This window comes from Urocitellus parryii, chromosome 5, assembly GCF_045843805.1.
Source record: "Urocitellus parryii isolate mUroPar1 chromosome 5, mUroPar1.hap1, whole genome shotgun sequence".
NCBI lineage: Eukaryota > Metazoa > Chordata > Mammalia > Rodentia > Sciuridae > Urocitellus > Urocitellus parryii.
The window spans coordinates 131,905,790-131,928,649 of NC_135535.1; positions in this window are offsets into that span (position 1 = coordinate 131,905,790).

The window sequence follows — 22,860 nt, forward strand, 5'->3', positions numbered from 1 at the left end:
ACAGACTGAATCCTACAGACTGAATCTCACTCCTTCCAGTTCTTTACTAAGTGAACACATTCGTTTGTTTATCTGTGTTAGTGGACTGAACTTTTTGTATGAAAGTTCTATTATTCCCCACCCTGTCATCTGAACTTGCGTGTTGTATCTGTCTGTGTGGGCATAATGTACTTGTACTCACCTACATGAGCGCATATGAGTTAGATGAGCATTAAGGGGTTATAACAGATGTTGTTCTTAAAATATCTTATTTGTCAATATGCAGGTGCTTCTCGAGTGGGGAGTCCTATTGGTAAATTCCCAAGCTGAATGTTTCAGTTATCATGCTCAATTTTTCAAGAATAGAAAATGTACAGATCAGCCCTCCAGAAGAAATTAAAAACCTAATCCAAACACTGAGTTAATTACAGTTGCTTGCAGAAGTGATTTACTACTCTGAAGGGCCCACAGAAATCAGAATCTGCCTCTTTTGAGCCATTTCTCCTCTTCTATGCTGCTTGAGGATGCCCTGCAAAGCATTCTACAGATAATGATGGCTCTGGCTTCCTAACATCCTCTTTTCTCACTTAGAATGAATGCAGGAAAAAAGACTCCTATTGTTCATTCCACTCTCTCAAGTGCATGACAAAATGCAAGCCATATTTATTATCACTCTCTAAATCACTGGGTTTACAGGATAGTGAACAGTTTTATATTTTTTCAGGGTCTTATTTTGAATAATGGCATGTTTAACATGTGTTACTGTGGAGTCAGATTGCCTAGAATTGAATCCTTCCTCTGTCATTTAACAAGCTGAGTGACCTTGAACATTTAAATTATTTAAATTCCTGAAGCTTCACTTTCCTTTTTCTATAAATGAGAAATATTAATGCAAAATCTCCCCCACAAGATTGGTGCCAAGTATTAAATGTGATAATGAATTTAATGCACTTCCCATATTGACCAATATCATGGTTAATGTTAACAAATATTAGCTGTTCTTATTAGCAAAATTATAGAAGCATAATCTTATCTAAAATTTTAAGGTCAGAATTATTTTAATTCAGTGTTAAAGCAATATAGTGAATGTAATATTATTACAAAATATCCTCATCAAGGTCTGTGATAGATTGAGTTGTGCCATAAAATCAGTGATAAGATTTGTGAGTTTTAGAAATGTGGACAAGAGATTTTACAGTCATGTATTTCTGTCCATTTATTTTTTTGCTCAAAATTGAACCATAATAAATAAATTCAAACCCACTTGTCTCTTGAATTCGTCCATAGCACCCTTAAATACTTTTAAAAACACTCTGATACCTTTGCATTCAGCAGCATTTCCATTTCTTGTCTAGTAAGAATCATTTAGTTCAGCTGTTAAAAACACATATTCAAATACCTACTTTAAGAGTGTTTGTAATTCAGTATATGTGAAAGTGTGGCCTAAAATTTGGGTGTTTTTAAACTGATATCCTTGTCACCAATTACACTTTGGAAACTGCATTACCATACATCCTGTTAGGAGCTGACCTGCCAACCCTTTTAAATAGAGTCTGAAGTCTTGGGGTATGTGACTGTGATAGGCTTCCACCTCTCTTTCCTCTGTCTCCTCTTCTTTGTAATGGTCATGGCAATGAATTTTAAATGAAAAATGCAAGTTGTCATTAAATTATGAGTCATATAATAAGTGTCTACAGAACAAAAAAAACTCATAAAATCATGAACATGCATAAAATAAAGGTAACTGAGCCAGGCATGGTGGCACAGTCCTATAATCCCAGATGCTCAGGTGGCTGAGGCAGGAGTATTGTGAGTTTAAAGTAAGACTCAGCAAATTATCAAGGTCCTAAGCAACTCAGCAAGACCCTGTCTCTAAATGAAATACAAACAAGGGCTCTTGTTGTGGCTCAGTGGTTAAGTGTACCCAGGTACAATCCCCAATACCAAAATAATACATACATACATACATACTTACATACATAAAAATAAAGGTAACTGATCGAGACCTAGATGCCCATAATGCAGGTAATACCACGGTGGCCCCAAGAATATGCCTATGTCAGTCCTATTAAGCACAACTGGTGTGATTTAGAGATAAGAACTAGGTAGTAAAAAAAACTCACTTTGATAGAGTTTACATAACTTTAGAGTGCTGCTGTATAATCATTTTAGCTAGTTTCAAATTTCTTTCCAGATTCCACTGGAAACCAGGTTTTTTGGTTTTTTTTTTTCAGAGTGCTACAGCTCTATCATCATTCATTCATCCACCAGAGAAACTTCCCTTAATTTCTTGAAAGATCTAAATTTGCTACTTGTTCACCAAGATTGTTACTGTTTTCCTTACATTCTAAACATCCCCAGTGTCATAGACTATAATGTTGCAAACAAAAGGATTATGCCCTCCTTCAGCAGGTTTCCTGTGGGATGAAAGCAAGAAGAGGAGATGGATTACATGGAGAAAAGGCCTGGTTTGAAACATTAATCTTCAGTAATTAGTAATTGAGGAAGGAAATACAGCCAAAACAACCCATTTCTAAAGGTGATTGAATCTGACAATTTATCTCCTAAAATAAAACAATTAAAAATGTCAAAAGGAAATCCTAACAATTTTTCAGTCAGCCTCATAGAAAAAAGCTAAATCAAAAGGTGGGGGGCCTCTTTAGAAAGCACCTGTGTGTATTTTGTGACTGTTTATTGTTTCTCTCAAGTATAATTAATACTAGAAAAGTAAAGATATATGGAGATATATATATATATATGGATACATCTCCATATATGTATATATCTCCATATAAGACAGAGAGTTTACTTTCAATAAACTTTCCTTCCTTGTTCTCAATGCAATCTTTTAAATATGTGCCTCCATACATCAGAAAGATCACATATTTATTGTTCTCAACTTTAATTTTTTGTCTTATTTATAAATACATTTTCCATGTTGGGTGCATGGGGTAGGAGGGGATATCCAACTGAACCTGTTAAAAAACTGAATGCCACATGTTTTAAAGCACTTGACAATAGGCTCATTAAAATCTCTTCTAAATGTGGAAACTTAGGTGCTGAAAAGATAAAACCACTAGCTGCCAAATTTGCAATTTAAAAAAGGCAAATTCAAGATGTGTCAGATTTAACAAAGTTACTACTGAGGTCCCATTTCAGAGATAAAAGATAAAAGGGCAGCAATCCACTTTGCCTCCAGCAGTTCAATGAAAGTTGTGATTTCTATTACTTCATCAAGTAATTACAAAGTAGTTTCCTCCCAGTAACTCTTGCTCTGTGTGTGTGTGTGTGTGTGTGTGTGTGTGTGTGTGTTTGTTCTAAAATATCTGACTATGGAATGAGAACGTTTTGTTTGAATGTGACAAAGTATATCTAAAAATCCATAGGCTAGGGCTGGGGTTGTGGCTCAGTGGCAGAGTGCTTGCCTTGCACATGTGAGCCACTGGATTTGATCCTCAGCACCACATAAAAATAAACAAAATAAAGATATTTTTAAAAAATTTAAAAATAAACTTAAAAAAAACAAGCAAACCCTATGCTCAGTCCTGATACCTTACCACAAACAAACTACTACTGGTAATACCTGAACTCAAACACTTATTATACCAAGCATAAAGAAAAGCACTTAGAAATTGGCATTACACTTTGATTTTAGATTTGAATCTGCTTCCCCTCATCTTTTTTCCTTTCTCATTGTTGGTTTCAAGTTACAATCTGATTATCACAGTGCTTTAATTTTATATTTTGTCTGAATATTTTAAGATTCTTAAGTCCCAATGTGATATAGAAAACAAAGTCATTTAGTACACTTTTAATGAGTTTTCTGGCAACTGAGAATTATCTTTAAAGATCACTTTAATTATTCAAACTGTCAAAGCCAGTTATATCCACAATTACTTAGTTAAATTTTATCTTCTAAGGAAGACTCTGAAACCCTTACCAAGGTATTCATTAAAACTGTGGACCAGAGTGCACTCCTGGTCCTTTTGACAAAGTAAGCTTCATGTTTAAACAACAGATGTAATGTCCAAAGTCTGCATCCTCAGAGACAGTCTAGGAGACAGATGGAAATGTAAACAGGATGCAGAATTTCTTTGGCGAATACAGATTTACTTTGAAGATTTCATTGAATCTTTTAGACTTGTAAGCCATGCATGGCACCAGAAAGCAAGTTTACAGTGCAAACCTTAACCAGATACTAGCTACAATGGGGAATCTCAACAAATTTAGGTGTGTGGTTCAGATAATTCCCTTGAAAGTTCAGATAATTGCCTAAAGCTTATTTAAATCGACTTTACCCTCTTCTTCACCCCATCTCATCTTTTCTTATTTCTTCCATAATCCTCCCCACCCTACTCTGATCTTTTTGTCATTCTCCAGAACCCTCTTTTAAATCTCCCTGTTTTATCCTAAATTTCTACCTCACTTTTGAAAAGACACTCCCATGCTGGCAAATTCCTAAATTCAGAATGCAATGGGTTTGATCATCATCTTCTCCTCTGAAGCATCAAGTGGTTCCAAGAGCAAAGGAAAAAAAAAAATCTTGGCTCTTTGGAAACTTGATCAGGATATTTCTAAAAACAAATAATAATAATAATTTTATAAACACAGATTCTAATGAAAAGATCAGAGTGCCCACCTTCAAATGTTGCTATGAAAGGAAAATTATATTGGGCTGGGCAATGGAAACATTCACAATTACCTGTAAACCTAAGACATTTGTCTTGTCATGGTTTCAAAAATGTCAAATGAGTAACTGTGAATAATGTTCAGCATTCACAAAGAGTTCACGTTCAAATACAATATTCCTCACATTTAACTTTCTAGCATATATTACAATTGGTTTTGTGGGGAAGCAAAACCCTTTGATCCTTATGTTCAAAAACAGCCACCAAGTCCTTGGGAAACAGCAGATAAGAGTTGTACCCTTCTGATAAAAAGAAACACATTTTAATCATTCTCAGTAACTGTCTTGATAAAAGGTAGTTGAACGGTCCTCCTGAAGAATTACGGAATCTTTGTGTGACTTAAACAAGCAAGGTTTCTGGTATTTGGGTTCAGATAATGTAGTGTGTCTGACTATCAGCAAATAGCTTACCATTAAACCTGTAAGAATAGTTAATTGTGATATTATTTATTCACAAAATAGGAATTGAGGATCAAAACAACATGTCTCTTCAAGCAATACTTAACTCTATAAAGGATAAAAGTTATTGTCAGAAAAAAATTATAATGCACAGTAGAAAACAGCATATATCCTAACAGGGATGGATGGGGAGTCATGGACATACAGAAGGGGGAAGATGACATACAATAGACAGAAAGGTCTGGAATTAGTGGGATTTTTAATGAATGGGTAGGATTTAAACATCTAGGAATGAAGAATAATGATGTAAACTAAGTAACTAGCTTTAACTGGAAAGCAAAACACATACTTGAAGTCAAGCAATGTAGGTTAATTGGTCCAGAGTAATGGCAAGTAGATGGTAAAAAATAGCACTATGTGAGAATAAGTCTTGATGGATCCCTGAGTGAGTGGGTAAGTCTTAATGTTAGAGTTTAAACAGATTTAGCAGTCAGTATGGAGCCATCAAAAGCTTATGAGAATCCATGAATTTTCAACCAATTTTTAACAAACAAGGTAAGGATTGTTTTTTTTTTATACATGACATTGGGCAATTGGATACCTACATGTAAAAAGATGAATTCATTTCACTCCACACACATGCAAAAACTTATTCAAAATGGATGAAATCTATTTGTAAAGAATAAATCCATAAAGTTTCCCTAAGAAATTCGGAGAAAATTTTCATGACCTTGTATTAGGCAAAGAATTATTAGATATGACACAAAATTCATAATACTCAAATTGTTTTAAATCAATTAATTGGCATGATAAAGATTAAAATTTTGGCACACTAAAAATATTAGAGGGAAAATGAAAATACAAAACATGGACTGTGAGAGAATGTTTCCAAATCATAAATCCAACAAATGACTTGTATCCAGAATAAATAATGTGCTTTTGCAATTCAGTAGTAAAACAAATAACCCATTTTATAAAAAAGGACAGAGATGATTTGAATAGACATTTTACATAACAAGCACAAGAAATACTTTACCTCATTAGTCATGAGGGACAAGCAAATTAAAACCACAATGAGATACAAATTCATACCAGAATAGCTGTAATCAAAAGTTAGTGGCTCTGAGTAGCTTGAGTGGCTGAGGAAGGAGGATCACAAGCTCAAAGCCAGGCTCAGCAACATAATAAGGCCCCCAAGCAACTAAGCAAGGAGATCCCATCTCAAAATAAAAAGGACTGGGGATGTGGCTCAGTGGTTAGAAGTCCCTGGGTTCAATCCCTGGAAAAGAGCGAAAGGAAGGAAGGAGGGGAGGAAGGGAGGGGAGGGAGAGACAGAGAGAGAGAGAGAGAGAGAGAAAAGGAAAGAAGAAAGAAGGAAGGAAAGAAAGAAAGAAAGGTAGGCCAGTGGCAACATATGGAATAAGGATGTACAGAGGTGAAACTTGTACATTGGTGGTATAAGTGTAAATATAATGGGCAGCCACTTTGGAAAACAGTCCAGTGGTGTTTCAAATGGTCAAATTTAAAGTTACAATGTGTTCCTGCAATTCCACTTCTAGCTATGCATCCAAGAAAAGTAAATCATATATCTACAAAAGCCTTATAAATATTATTTTCATAGCACAATGATTCGTAATAGACCTAAACTGAGAACAACTCAAATATCTATCAACTCTTGGATAGTCAATCAAAATGTGGTATATCCATAGAATGTAATACTATAAACTACTGATGAATTCTAAAAGAATAAATCCCAAAATATTATAATGAAAGAGAACAGATTGAAATGACTATACATTGTATAATTCCACTTAGAGAGAAAGTGTACAGAAAAGGTAAATATATAGAAGCAGCATGCAGATTAGTTTTGCCAAAGGCTATGGGAAGGAGCAAGGACAAGATAAAAATAAGCATAAGAAATCTTTTAAATGGTAGAATGTTCTAAAACTAGAATAGGTGATGATTAAGCAACTCTGTAAATTACTAAAAAATTAATGAATTATACACTTCAAGCAGGTGAATTTACAGCATACAAAATATACTTCAATAAAATTATTTAAAAGATGTATTAGAAAAATAGATAAAAAGAGGACTGTGTTGTAGGGAAATTAATCTGGGTATAAGTATATAGCATTGATGGGAGTAGGGAAAAGGCAGAGGCTTAGAGAAAGCCCTTTGAGTAAGCTCTCATTGCTGTAGAAATAACAATGATGAAGTCTGCACTGGGAATGCAGAGAATTGTTCCCCAAGTAGAATTCAAAGACAGCAAAACCAGTTGGAGGTGGTTAGGCTCTGAGGAGGAAAGTGGCCCAAGGTGAATTTGCAATTTTAAAATGAAATAATTTGGAATAATCCACTCCAGGGAAAAGGAAGAAACAGAAAAAAATTTATGCCATTAGTAATGTAGTGCTTTACAAGCATACTCTCCGAAAAAGCAGCTAGCTTAATAATAACCATTTTTTTAAATCTAGTTTGCTTTATATTTCTCTTATAATATCTACTCTTCCTTCCAAATAAAATTTTTCTTGAGCCAGATATCCAGCAAATTATTACTCTTTGGGAGATGCAAAAGGTGATAATTTGTTTGACAAATATGGGTTATTTTATAGTTAATAATTATTTTTAATAATTTTGTTTTTACCTACTATTATGTAGCAAGAAAAGAATAATCTTGTACATGCTAAAGAAACCCTTAAGTATCTTCACAATCTCTATTGAGTGATGTTTACTTTTTCTCTTTACTAGGGTGAAACATTGTCTTCTTTGAAAGACTGCCAACACAGCATGCTTGTAGAACTTCAATTTATGGGAAAAACTTTATCATTATTAAAAAGACATAGTCCTTTCTCAGTGGGTCAAAATCCCATTTGTGCCTCTGGTCACTTTCACTAGCTTAGAATGTTCTAGTTATTGGGTAATTTATAGAGCAGTGTATGTATGATGCATAAGCTAAATGACAATTATGAAATTAATCTTTTTTTTTGAACCAGGGATTAAACCTAGGGGTGCTTAGCCTCTGAACCACATCTTCAGCCCTTTTTATTTATTTATTCTATTTTATGTTGAGACAGAGTCTCAATAAGTTGCTTAGGGCCTTGTTAAGGCTTGCTTTGAACTTGTAGTCCTCCTGCCTCAGCCTTCTGAGCAGCTGGGATTACAGGACTGTGCCACCATACCTGGGTTTTTAATTGAAAGTTTTTTAATTGAAAATTACTCTTTGGAGGCCCGTATGGGCAACAACTAGACTATGGCTCATAGGAGACAACATTTAAGACCAAAGAATTCATATATAGACAATAAATACCCAGTCATAAATATCATAAAGAGTTAGAATTAATCCTATAAAAGGGGTACAATTTTTTCTTATAAAATTATGTTCCAATTTATATTTATGACTCACATTTGTGGCTATAGTGAATATGATAAAAGGAATATGATATGATATGATAAAAGGAAGTGTTTGTGCCTATCATCTCATATGCTGAATGGTACCATTGAAAAGATAGGGGTTATGTGCTCCTGAAAAGTGTTGTGTTCAAGATCTCAACCAAGAAAAACAAGATCAATATTAGCTACATTTTTTTTTCTGTTTTCTACCCATACAGGGTAACATGGAAAAAGATGCATAAGCCATACAAAAGGCAGTAGATGAAGTAGGAAGAGAATTTCATGAATAGAAACTGAAATGACCTAAACATATGAAAATAAATTTTAGGACATGATAACCCTTTTGCTACCAAAATTAATTAAACATAGAAGCAAAAGCAGATGGCAAAATTGTTATCAAGATGTTAGCAATGTAATTGTGAGGTAAAGAGATCTTGACTAAACTAAATATCCACTCATTACTGACAAAAGCTATGGATCATGCCATGGTGTCCTGTCTGCATCTAGCTAGATATGCTATAGAGTTGTAGCCTCTAATAGATATTTGATTAAAGCACTATGTCTTGAAAGAACAGGATATTATTAGAGATGAGCAGGGTTTACAATTCCATAATTGAGAATTCAGCTTTGCAATGAAGTAGAAAAATTCACTTAACTTTTGAAAGGGGTATTTTTTCTTTGGAAAGTCATTCTGAAAATGGATTGTCTCTGTTAATGGAAATGCTGCAGACAAAAATATGAAAATTCTCAATATCACTAGCATGAAACTAAGATTGCTTAAGGAAAAATATTTCGAGTTGATGACAACCTTCTAAAGGGTGAGAAATACTTTGAAAATGAACTTTTGCTGTTGTTTTGGTTAAGCCAGAATCATAACCCTCTTCTGCACTACTGTCTCCTAAATCAAATTTTCCTATCCTTTTAGTAATCTGACAGCTTGGAATAAAGGCCCATTACAATTGGTTGGACAACTATTTATTTATTTATTGGTACCAGGGATTAACTTCTAGGTTGCTTAAACACTGAGCACACCCCCAACCCTTTTTATATTTTATTTGTAGACAGGTTCTCACCAAGTTGCTGAGGCTGGCTTTGAACTCGCGATCCTCCTGCATCAGCCTCCCAAATCGCTGGGATTATAGACATGTGCCACCACACCTGTTGGCCATTTAAATGTACATGTTTTCTAAATGATATAAACATACCCCTTCAGTTGATCTGATGAACTTGAGCAGAAAAGAAATTTTAAAAGGAAGGAAAAGTTCACTCTTTTTGTTTTTGCTTCACAATCATATAGGGCAGATTCTAAAGTCATATCTGCTCATGATGTAGTATTGGATCTACCACTTTTAACATGATTCATTCTCAGAACCTCTGTTTTCACTTTCACAAATAGGGGTTGATAACACCTTTCCTGCCAAATTATGATAAGGACTGAACATAATTAATATGTTGGGCTTATAGGGAATAGCTAATAAATATCAATTGTTATTATAGTTCTCCTTTGGTCTAAAGACCTAAATCATGCCCTGACATAAATTCCTTAATTAGTAAAGTTGAAGTCACCTGGTCCTGTCTACATTATTCTATATTTCTACACCTTTTTCTAATAGGAAACAAAGCCTCATTTCAAGTGGCAATATCAGCCTGTATTTCACCTGTATTTGAGGTTCCCCACTGTGTAGAGAAGGTACATGGACTGTGAGTATATACCTCTATAAGAAAATATTATATATTTTTATAATCTTCTTCAAATACTTTATAATTTCAATGTTTTTATTTAATAAATGTATATAGTGAAACTCCATCCACAGTGGCACAAAGAGAAAACATGAACCTTAATGTTTCAGAGGGTTAGATTTGACTCCTAGCTCTGCCACTGATTGTACCACCTTGAGCAAGACATGGGCATCTCTGATCTTGTCATATTGTAAAATGGAGACAGTAAAGCCTACCTTAGAAGGGTGTTGATAGTGTTGAATGCATGAGATCATTTAGTAAAGTTTTGGACACAAGGCCTAATAATAAATAATATATACTTGAAAAACATTATGTCGACCCTCTCATTTCTAGATTCTCCTTAAGGAACAATAAAGGGATAGGTATAGATAATAGTTCCCATTTTCTAATTTTTCTAAAAATAATCCCAATGGTAGTCTAAATTGTCCCTATAAATGAATGTCCAAGTCTTGTCATTTTTATTACTCAATATTTGATTCTTAAACCACAGTCTTACACTCTGATAACACTCTGATAAAATAATTCTCATTCTTCTCCTTTTTGATGACTTCCATATTACAAAAAGACTAATACATGTTGTGAAATAATAAAATTCAGAGATGCATATACACAACACTAATCTTCTACCTCCTCCCCACTTCCAGTCATGGCTCCTGTGGTAAACAGTGTTTCTCAGTCCACAGACACACAAAAACAGGCATTCATGCCTTAGAGAGCTTATTTACTTATTTTATATAAAAAAGAATTCAAAACAGGTTATTTTAAAAATGGCTTTTTTAGGCTTAATATATTAAGAATTTCTTTACAATCCTAATTCACTGTTTTTAAAATACACATTATTTAATATAATTTTATCTGTCTCTACATCTAGCTTTGCCACTTCACATTGTGTGTTGGGAAGTAAATTATCCAAAGATACATTTTTTAGAGAAAATGATCCATCTACTTTTGGGGGATGGAGTTAGGGGACAGGGTATACGACAAAAAAATAACCTATTATAATTATACAGTAGAGTTAGATCACTGAGCTTATTTCTCCATAATGTACATCATCATTTTATTTCTCTTGTCCACTCACTTTCTTGGTCAGAAATTACTTATAATTCATACTCTTATCCTCAGTGGTACATAGTAGATATATAGAAACCTTCAGGAAAAAATCAATGTGAATATTAGTAAAGAGTCCAACATTTGGTCAGAGACAAATTCTCCCTCTTTACATACTGCTAATAAGTAATCTTAAGCAAATCATGTAACCTCTGAAGGACTTATTTATTACATACACTAAACATAAAATAACAGCACCAAACTCATGTAATTGCTGTAAGGATTAACTGATAACTAAATCATATTACTGGGCTCAATAAATGCTTAAATCCATATGAAGATGAATCAAAAAAGGAGTAATTTTTGGAGATCTGGAGAAGTAAGGATTCTCAGAATTGCTAAGACTTTGCCATTCTTAAACCTCCTCTATTTTTGGGTAACCTACTCCCTTCTTGTCTGGGGCACTCTCTGGATCTGCCTTTTCAAACATTGCAAATTTTTCACAGCCTCCTTTCAGAAATTTCTCCCTGTATTGGCATTTAAGGGAACAATTCATGTGACCTAACAGAGATAGGGGGAAAATACACTTCTAATGTCTAGCTGAGAAGTAGAACAACTGTAACTTCTCATAATCTAAGCCTAGAGCTTTGCTGCAGAGGGTCTAAAAAATCATTGTTGAGCTAGGAACATATTCTTGGTCAGCTCATTTTCCTTAGGAAATCTTGGAGAAACACTGAATCCTGTACAAAGAGGTTTAGTGCTCTATAAAGAGGTGAAAGAAGTGAGAACTATAGAAATAAAAGATGATTAGCTATTAATGGGAGGCAACATGATATAAAAGTGAATGCAAGTAACTTATGTGATCTGCAGGCAGCTCCTTAAGTTGAAATGTGGACTAAGGGTTTTTCCATGAACAGTTGCTGTGGAAAAATAATATTATGTATATAAAGTGATTGGCATACACTAGAGAATCACTGAATATAAGTAAAAGTAATACTGTATATTTTAGATTCTAATTCACCTTTTTCAAATACATAAACAGCATTCTTGGGTGAATTAATAAGAAGATAAAACATAATAGGCCAAGTGTATACTTCTATTCCTGCCTCCTGGGAGGACATTAGCTAGACATTTTAAACTTCATTTAGAAGGAAAAAAATTAAGAAATGTTTTAGTGTAAATTCTAGCAACCACAGATAATGTTAGCAGTTAGGTGGCAATCAAGAAAAGGAGAATCAAGAAGTTTAAAAGAAACAAAAGAGAACATTAAGAGAATGCCTAATCAGAATACAGGCTTTGGCAAAAGAGACCAAAGAAGAGATAGGGTTAAGAGACTGTTGGGCAAGATATAAAAGGATTTGGTGACAGCCTGGATAAGGAGGAAGAAAGGGATGCTGTGTGTTTAAAAGATAGGAGTGATAACAAAGTCTTCAGTCAGGACAGAAAAGCTGAGTGAGCAGTGACTTCTTCAGAATGACATTAAGTTTGATTACACCAAGCCAACTTTGTATTTATTCAATGCATCTTTTTTTCCCTTTTTTATTGGTTGTTCACAACATTACAAAGCTCTTGACATATCACACTTCATACATTAGATTGAAGTGGGTTATGAACTCCCAATTTTACCCCAAATGCAGATAGCAGAATCACGTCGGTTACACATCCACAATTTTACATAATGCCCTATTAGTAATTGTTGTATTCTGCTACCTTTCCTATCCCCTACTATCCCCCCTCCCCTTCCCTCACATCTTCTCTCTATACCCCATCTACTGTAATTCATTTCTCTCCTTGTTAATTTTCCCATTCCCCTCACAACCTCTTATATGTAATTTTGTATAGCAATGAGGGTCTCCCTTCATTTCCATGCAATTTCCCTTTTCTCTCCCTTTCCCTCCCATCTCATGTCTCTGTTTAATGTTAATCTTTTCTTCCTGCCCTTCCTCCCTGCTCTGTTCATAGTTGCTCTCATTATATCAAAGAAGACATTTGGTATTTGTTTTTTTAGGGATTGGCTAGCTTCACTAAGCATAATCTGCTCTAGTGCCATCCATTTCCCTGCAAATTCCATGATTTTGTCATTTTTTAGTGCTGCATAATATTCCATGGTGTATAAATGCCACGTTTTTTTTTTTTTTTTTTTATTGGTCGTTCATAACATTACATAGTTCTTAATACATCATATTACACGGTTTGATTCAAGTGGATTATGAACTCCCGCTTTTACCCCGTATACAAATTGCTGTATCACATCAGTTACCCTTCCATTGATTGACATATTGCCTTTCTAGTGTCTGATGTATTCTGCTGTCTGTCCTATTGTCTACTATCCCCCCTCCCCTCCCCTCCCCTCCCCTCCCCTTTTCTCTCTCTACCCCTTCTACTGTAAATCATGTCTTCCATTTGTATTCTCTTGACTTACCCCTCCTTACCTCTTATATGACATTTTGTATAACCCTGAGGATCGCCTTCCATTTCCATGCAATTTCCCTTCTCACTCCCTTTCCCTCCCACCTCTCATCCCTGTTTACTGTAAATATTCTTCTCAAGCTCTTCGTCCCTACCCTGTCCTTGTTTACACCCCTTATATCAAAGGAGTCATTTGGTATTTGTTTTTTAAAGATTGACTAGCTTCACTTAGCATAATCTGCTCTAATGCCATCCATTTCCCTCCAAATTCTATAATTTTGTCATTTTTTAATGCAGAGTAATACTCCATAGTGTATAAATGCCACATTTTTTTTATCCATTCATCTATTGAAGGGCATCTGGGTTGGTTCCACAATCTAGCTATTGTGAATTGTGCTGCTATGAACATCGATGTGGCAGTATCCCTGTAGCATGCTCTTTTAAGTTCTTCAGGGAATAGTCCCAGAAGGGCAATATCAGGGTCAAATGGTGGTTCCATTCCCAGCTTTCCCAGGAATCTCCATACTGCTTTCCAAATTGGCTGCACCAATTTGCAGTCCCACCAGCAATGTACAAGTGTACCCTTTTCTCCACATCCTAGCCAGCACTTGTTGTTGTTTGACTTCATAGTGGCTGCCAATCTTACTGGAGTGAGATGGTATCTTAGGGTGGTTTTGATTTGCATTTCTCTGACTGCTAGAGATGGTGAGCATTTTTTCATGTACTTGTTGATTGATTGTATATCCTCCTCTGAGAAGTGTCTGTTCAGGTCCTTGGCCCATTTGTTGATTGGGTTATTTGTTATCTTATTGTCTAATTTTTTGAGTTCTTTGTATACTCTGAATATTAGGGCTCTATCTGAAGTGTGAGGAGTAAAAATTTGTTCCTGCTCCCTATTTACCTCTCTTATTGTTTCTCTTGCTGAGAAAAAACTTTTTAGTTTAAGTAAGTCCCATTTGTTGATTCTTGTTATTAACTCTTGTGCTATGGGTGTCCTATTAAGGAATTTGGAGCCCGACCCCACAATATGTAGATTGGAGCCAACTTTTTCTTCTATCAGATGTGGAGTCTCTGATTTGATATCAAGCTCCTTGATCCATTTTGAGTTAACTTTTGTGCATGGCGAGAGAAAGGGATTCAGTTTCATTTTGTTGCATATGGATTTCCAGTTTTCCCAACACCATTTGTTGAAGATGCTATCCTTCCTCCATTGCATGCTTTTAGCCCCTTTATCAAATATAAGATAGTTGTAACTTTGTGGATTAGTCTCTGTGTTCTCTATTCTATAACATTGGTCCACCCGCCTGTTTTGGTACCAGTACCATGCTGTTTTTGTCACTATTGCTCTGTAATATAGTTTGAAATCTGGTATAGCTATACCGCCTGATTCACACTTCCTGCTTAGAATTGCTTTTGCTATTCTGGGTCTTTTATTTTTCCATATGAATTTCATGATTGCTTTATCTATTTCTACAAGAAATGCCATTGGAATTTTGATTGGCATTGCATTAAACCTATAGAGAACTTTTGGTAATATCGCCATTTTGATAATGTTAGTTCTGCCTATCCATGAATAGGGTATATTTTTCCATCTTCTAAGATCTTCTTCTACTTCTCTCTTTAGGGTTCTGTAGTTTTCATTGTATAAATCTTTCACCTCTTTTGTTAGGTTGATTCCCAAGTATTTTATTTTTTTTGAGGATATTGTGAATGGAGTGTTTTTCCTCATTTCCATTTCAGAAGTTTTGTAGCTAATATACAGAAATGCCTTTGATTTATGCGTGTTGATTTTATATCCTGCCCCTTTGCTGAATTCGTTTATTAGTCTAGTAGTTTCTTTGTAGACCCTTTTGGGTCTTCTAGTTATAGAATCATGTCATCTGCAAATAGTGATAATTTAAGTTCTACTTTTCCTATTTTTATGCCTTTAATTTCTTTTGTCTGTCTAATTGCTCTGGCTAGTATTTCAAGGACTATATTAAATAGAAGTGGTGAGAGAGGGCATCCCTGTCTTGTTCCAGATTTTAGAGGGAATGACTTCAACTTTTCTCCATTCAGAATGATGCTAGCCTGAGGCTTAGCATAGATAGCTTTTACAATGTCAAGGTAAGTTCCTGTTATCCCTAGTTTTTCTAATGTTTTGAACATAAAGGGATGCTGTACTTTGTTGAATGCTTTCTCTGCGTCTATCAAGATGATCATATGATTCTTATCTTTAAGTCTATTGATGTGGTGAATAACATTCATTGATTTCTGTATATTGAACCATCCTTGCATCCCAGGGATGAATCCTACTTGATCATGATGCACAATTTTTTTTATGTGTTTTTGTATTCGATTCGCCAGAATTTTATTGAGGATTTTTGCATCTAAGTTCATTAGAGATATTGGTCTGTACTTTTCTTTCTTTGAGGTGTCTTTGCCTGGTTTCGGAATCAGGGTGATGTTGGCCTCATAGAATGAATTTGGAAGAGCTCCCTCTTTTTCTATTTCCTGAAATAACTTGAAAAGCATTGGTATTAATTCTTCTTTAAAGGTTTTGTAAAACTCCGCTGTATATCCATCCTGTCCTGAGCTTTTCTTGGTTGGTAGTCTTTTGATTGCTTCTTCAATTTCATCCATTGATATTGGTCTGTTCAAATTGTGTGTATCCTCCTGACTAAGTCTGGGCAAATCATATGACTTAAGAAATTTATGATGTCTTCACTATCTTTTATTTTATTGGAATATAGGTTTTCAAAATAATTTCTAATTGTCTTCTGTATTTCTGTAGCATCAGTTTTGATATTGCCTTTTTCATCCCGTATGTTAGTAATTTGAGTTCTCTCTCTTCTTCTCTTCGTTAGCATGGCTAAAGGTCTGTCGATATTATTTATTTTTTCAAAGAACCAACTTTTAGTTTTGTTAATTTTTTCTATAGTTTATTTTGTTTCAATTTCATTGATTTCTGCTCTGATTTTAATTATTTCTTGCCTTCTGCTACATTTGCTGTTGTTTTGCTCTTCCTTTTCTAGGGCTTTTAGATGAAGTGTGAGCTCATTTATTTGTTGTTTTTTTCTTTTTAAGAAGAATGACCTCCAGGTGATGAATTTCCCTCTTAAAACTGCTTTCATTGTGTCCCATAGATTCCTATATGTTGTGTCTGTATTTTCATTTATCTCTAAGAATTTTTTTATTTCCTCCTTTATGTCTTCTGTAACCCATTGATCATTCAGTAACATATTGTTCATTTTCCATGTGATGTAGGATTTTTCCTTCCTTCTTTTATCATTGATTTCCAGTTTCATTCCATTATGATCAGATAAAATGCATGGTATTATCTCCACCCCTTTATATTTACTGAGGGTTGCCCTATGGCATAATATATGGTCTATTTTTGAGAAGGATCCATGTGCTGCTGAGAAAAAAGTATATCCATTTGATGATGGTTGATATATTCTATGTGTGTCAGTTAAGTCTAGGTTATTGATTGTGGTATTGAGTTCTATAGTTTCTTTGTTCAACTTTTGTTTGGAGGATCTGTCCAATGGTGAGAGAGGTGTGTTGAAGTCACCCATAATTGTTGTGTTGTGGTCTATTTGATTCTTAAATTTGAGGATAATTTGTTTTATGAATGTCGCAGCACCATTATTTGGTGCATAAATATTGATAATTGTTATGTCTTGTTGGTGAATGGTTCCTTTTAACAGTATATAGTGTCCTTCCTTATCCCTTTTGATTAACTTAGTCTTGAAGTCGATTTTTTTTGATATGAGGATGGCCACCCCTGCTTGCTTACGAGGACCGTGTGCGTGGTATATTTTTTCCCATCCTTTCACCTTCAGCCTGTGTATGTCTTTTCCAATCAGATGTGTCTCCTGGAGGCAGCATATTGTTGGATTTGTTTTTTTAACCCATGATACCAGCCTATCTCGCTTTATTGGAGAGTTTAAGCCATTAATATTTAGAGTTACTATTGATATATGATTTGTACTTTCAGCCATGTTTGATTATTTATCCTTTTTTTAAAAAAAATAGTTTGTTTCTCCATGATTATCTTTCCCCTTGCCCTCTGTCTTTACCAAGGCACTTCCCACTTATGGTTTTGGTTATTGTCTTTCATTTCTTCCTCGTGTAGTGTTTTGCTCAAAATGCTTTGCAATGCTGGTTTTCTGGCTGCAAATTCTTTTAACTTTTGTTTATCATGAAAGATTTTTATTTCGTTGTCATACCTGAAGCTTAATTTTGCTGGATACAGAATTCTTGGTTGGCATCCATTGTCTTTCAGTGTTTGAAATACATTGTTCCATGACCTTCTTGCTTTCAGCGTCTGTGATGAAAAATCTGTTGTTAACCTTATTGGTTTACCCCTGAATGTAATCTGCCTTCTTTCTCTTGTAGCTTTTAATATTTTCTCTTTGTTCTGTATATTGGATATCTTCATAACAATGTGTCTTGGCATTGGTCTACTGTGATTTTGTGTGCTCGGTGTCCTGTATGCATCTTCAATTTGTATATCTGTTTCCTTTTTTATTTCTGGAAAGTTTTCTGTAATTATTTCATTCAGCAGGTTACTCATTCCCTTGGTTTGAATCTCTGTACCTTCTTCTATCCCAATGACTCGTAAGTTTGGTTTTTTTATGTTATCCCATAACTCTTGGATAGTTTTCTCGTGATTTTTTACCAGCCTTTCTGAGTTGGCTAGACTCTTTTCAAGATGATATATTTTGTCTTCATTATCTGACGTTCTGGCTTCTACTTGCTCCACTCTGTTAGTGATACTCTCAATTGAGTTTTTAATTTGGTTTATCATTTCGTTCATTTCTAGAATTATTGTTTGATTATTTTTTATAATCTCTATCTCCTGATAAAGATGCTTAACTTCTTCTTTTATCTGTTTATGTAATTCATTCTCAATGTGTTCTTTCGCTGCTTGAATGTGCTGTCTTGTATCCTCTTTAATGTTCCATTCCATCTGGCTAAGGTGTTCCTTGAGTTCTTTATATGACCATTTTTCTGATGACTCTAGTTCCTCCTGAATATGTAGGCTGTTCTTCATTGTTTGTACTCCTTTTCTTCCTTGCTTTTTCAAGTTGCTCATGGTACTTCTTGTTCTGTTTGACTGCTGAGTTACTGTTTACTCCTATAAATTTATTTGATGCTTGGGAGGAAAGGTATTAGAAGGGAAGGGAAGAAGTCATTAAAGAGAATGAGAGTAATCAGGTAGAATTCAAAGAAGGGGGAATAAGAAAATTGAAAAGAAATGAAAAGACAAAAGAAGAAAAAAAATAGGAATAAAAAAATTCATGTGGCTGTGTTCCTGTAGTATGCTGTTTTTAAGTCCTTTGGGTATAGACCAAGGAGTGGGATAGCTGGGTCAAATGGTGATTCCCTTCCCAGTTTTCCAAAGAATCTCCATACTGCTTTCCATATTGGCTTGCACCATTTTGCAGTCCCACCAGCAATGTATGAGTGTGCCTTCCCCCCACATCCTTGCCAACACTTATTGTTATTTGTATTCATAATAGCTGCCATTCTGACTGAAGTGAGATGAAATCTCAGAGTAGTTTTGAATTGCATTTTTCTAATTTGCTAGAGATGTTGAAAATTTTTTCATATATTTGTTGATTGATTGTATATCCTCTTCTGAGAAGTGTCTGTTCAGCTCCTTGGCCAATTTGTTGATTGGTTATTGGCTTTTTTGGCATTTAGCTCTTTGAGTTCTTTATATACCCTAGAGATTAGTGCTCTATCTGATGTGCAAGTGGTAAAAATTTGTTCCCAAGCTGTAGGCTCTCTGTTCACCTTACTGCGAATCTGTATTTTTTAAACAAATAACATTTGTTTACTACCCAATACTTTTTTTGTAGAAACATCTCTGCATAAGAGAAATACTAGGATATATATATATATATATATATATATATATATATATATAAAATACACACTCCCCAATTATAAATATATATTGCCAGCTTGCTACTTTAAATCCTCATGAATCTTACATAAAATTGCCTGTTTTACTATGTCATTTCCAGAATAACTAATGAATATACTTTAGTTGTAGTACTGGAAGATGGTTTTAAAAAACATTTTAAGATTTCGGTGAGTTTTGTGCCTTAGCCTTGGTTTGATTTTCTTTCTTTTCTCCTTTCCTCTCTCTCCTTTCTTGCTTCCACCCTCCCTCCCTTTCTTTTTTTAATTTTAATTTTAACAATAGCATATTACTATGATTAAAAATATAGGCATATGCAGTAAAATTAGACACTATTAAAATTTCCTATTCTGAATTTCAACATAACAGTATTTATATAGTTTTCCAGCAATATACAAATATTTTCAAAGTCATGAAAAAAATATAGCATTAATTTACCAGAAAGAATAATGCCATATATTTTTGGAAATTCTCAAAGTTGATATCATCAAAAATTTCTCTGTACAATGTATAATAAATCTTTTTACTTGAAAAAGGGCTGGCATTTAGTGAAATGTACTGTTTTTACTTGTGAAATACTTGAGTTTTCCAACTTTCTTCAGGACTTTATTCTTAGGTATGGTATAAGAGTTTTACACCATTATGGTTTTGTAGTGTACATTGAAAATATGTTTGTAATGCTGATAAACCTCCATTTCTTGCCTGGAAAGTCTGGCATTGTAAATATGTGCTAATGTTCTAAAACATGTTCTGCCTTGAAAGAAACTACTTAGCATCACTGGGTGCTGCAGGAAATGTTGTGTAGCCACAAAGCTTGAAGCATTATTAATATCTCTTAGAATATGAAATGAGCTTGTTTTCTAAAGTCACTGTGATTCTAGTTTTTTCTAGATTTGTCTTAGCTATTTAGATCACAAAGCTTCAGTATGGTAGTTTGAGAAGTAAGATTTAATATCTGTTATTGATATAGTTGCTCAGTACATTATAAAAATTCTTGCATCCAATTAGGAATAAACGTTCCTTTAGAATATTACTTTCCAGTTAGACTTTGAGAGACTGATTCAAGATACATTTTATGAAATATTCAGAATTATTGACATAATCATTTTATTAAATGAGCACTTATACAGAACATTTCTATTTTTTATGTATAACGTTCTTCATGTAGTTCATATAATATTTTTAAGGGTCCAGATCTATAATTTGACTAGTTTGTTAAATTTGATTATTCAGACAATTATTTAAAAATTATAGAAAGAGCATCATCATTTGAACAAGCAGACCACCCACCCTGGATCACTCTGGAACATCCATATTTCATAATTTTGGTTTGAAAATTGTCCTGGTACAGATGTGTACAGTAACATTTTCCATTGAGTTTTGCATGTTTATGCTCTTTTTATATCTATTTATTTCACAAACTGCAGTTACAGAACTATAAATATTAGTGTTATGCCACTAGCCAGGATTTTTACAAATTATAAAATGTTAATAAATTGATTTTAAAAAGCTAAATTAGATTTAACTAATTCTAATTTTAAGAATCATTAGAGTCATTAATAAAATAATCAGTACTAACTGAACACTAATATGCAGTTTAATGCTTTATTTTGTTTCTTATAATAGGCAAGGCAACTGAAATTAAAGATAAGTAGCTATATGAAGTTCAGAAGTTTTCAAGTAATAGAAGCAAAATCAAATCCAGTTTGCATTTTGAACTTGGTCTTGACAGTTATTCTGTCCTTGCTACTGTGGAATCACCCACTTTCTACTTCTCCCTTTATCCTATTCACAGCCAACTGTGATTCTCAAAATTTAAGCCTCATTAATCAAAATATACTAGAAGTCTTGCATTTAAAAAATTAGACCCTACTCCCAGAGTTCTTGCCTGTATGGATGGGTCCCAAGAATTTGTTGCCAACAAGTCCCCTGTGACCTTAATGCTGCTTGTCCAGGGACACGCTGTGAAACCACTGCCTTGTAGTTTCTTTCATGTTTATTGATAAACCAGTTGCATTCACAGTTTGGGTTCCTTATCATTCTGTGCACCTGGTCTGCTCAAACTAGATATAGAAATCTGCGAGTCCAGATGTCATTGATTTGAAGATGACAGTTACTATCCCTGTACCTTCTTAAAGCACTGTTAATTACCTATCACATAAAAGTCCTAATTGATTAACTTATAATTCATTACTCTGCTTGGCAAAGTAGCTTCCTTCAGATGTAGTTTGCAAATTCAGAAGTGCATTTTGGGGAATTCACTGACAGAATATCAGATTGCAAGAATGGAGCTAAAGAAAACATTTATGTGCAAAGCCAGGAATATATCTGAATCTTCTACTGAGGATGCAAGGACTCTATTCATGAATATATAGTCAATTTAATTCAGTTATTATTTCTTTATTTCCTTAATGTTATGTTCTTTATTACCTCCCCTATATGTACTATTGGATAAGAAGTTTCTGTTATTGCCCATCATATCTAATACCTTTTGGTAATCCTGTTTCTACAAATAAATGCTTCTTTATAGTGTCTCAGCATCCTCAAATGTGGCATTTATAAATAGACATGTGTCTAACTATAATTCTAACCTAGGCAGAAATTTTAAAATAATTTTGTGGAAAGTATGCTGTAAGACCTCCGTAGATGCTTAAGCAGTGTGGTGGCTTTTTGGGGAGATATATATATATATATATATATATATTTGGTGGTGGTGTTTTTGTGCCAGAAGGAATTCCTTATTTCTAAGTGAGCTCAATAAATTCCAGGGTTTAAGATTCATCTTATTATACCAACTGAAGAAAGAAAGAACAAAAATCCAAAAGGATCTAATAAAGTCTAGCCATATAATCTTTGGAGAAGGAGATGAGAGGGAAAGAGAGACAGGTAAAAGGGAAGTGCTGATTCCCCTTATCTGATCAGTATACACTGCATACATATGTTGAAATATCACACTGTACCCCATAAATATGTACAGTTATTACGTTAATAAAAGAGATGAGCAAATAATATTGTTTACCTGAGGTTTTCTTACACAACTTATTTACTGAGACAGACAAAATGACTTGTAAGATTACCAAAAAAATAGATATTATTTTAAAATAGAAGTTAAGCCTTAACAATAGTTACTTTTAAACAGGTCACACATATATTGCCAACACACACAAATACATATTACAAATATGAGTGTCATGTGTAAGCATACATTGAACAACTTCTCCAAGGCAATATCTATCAACATTTATAAAATCCCTTATAATTTCCCAGAAATGGCTGAATGTGGTGGCACACATCTATA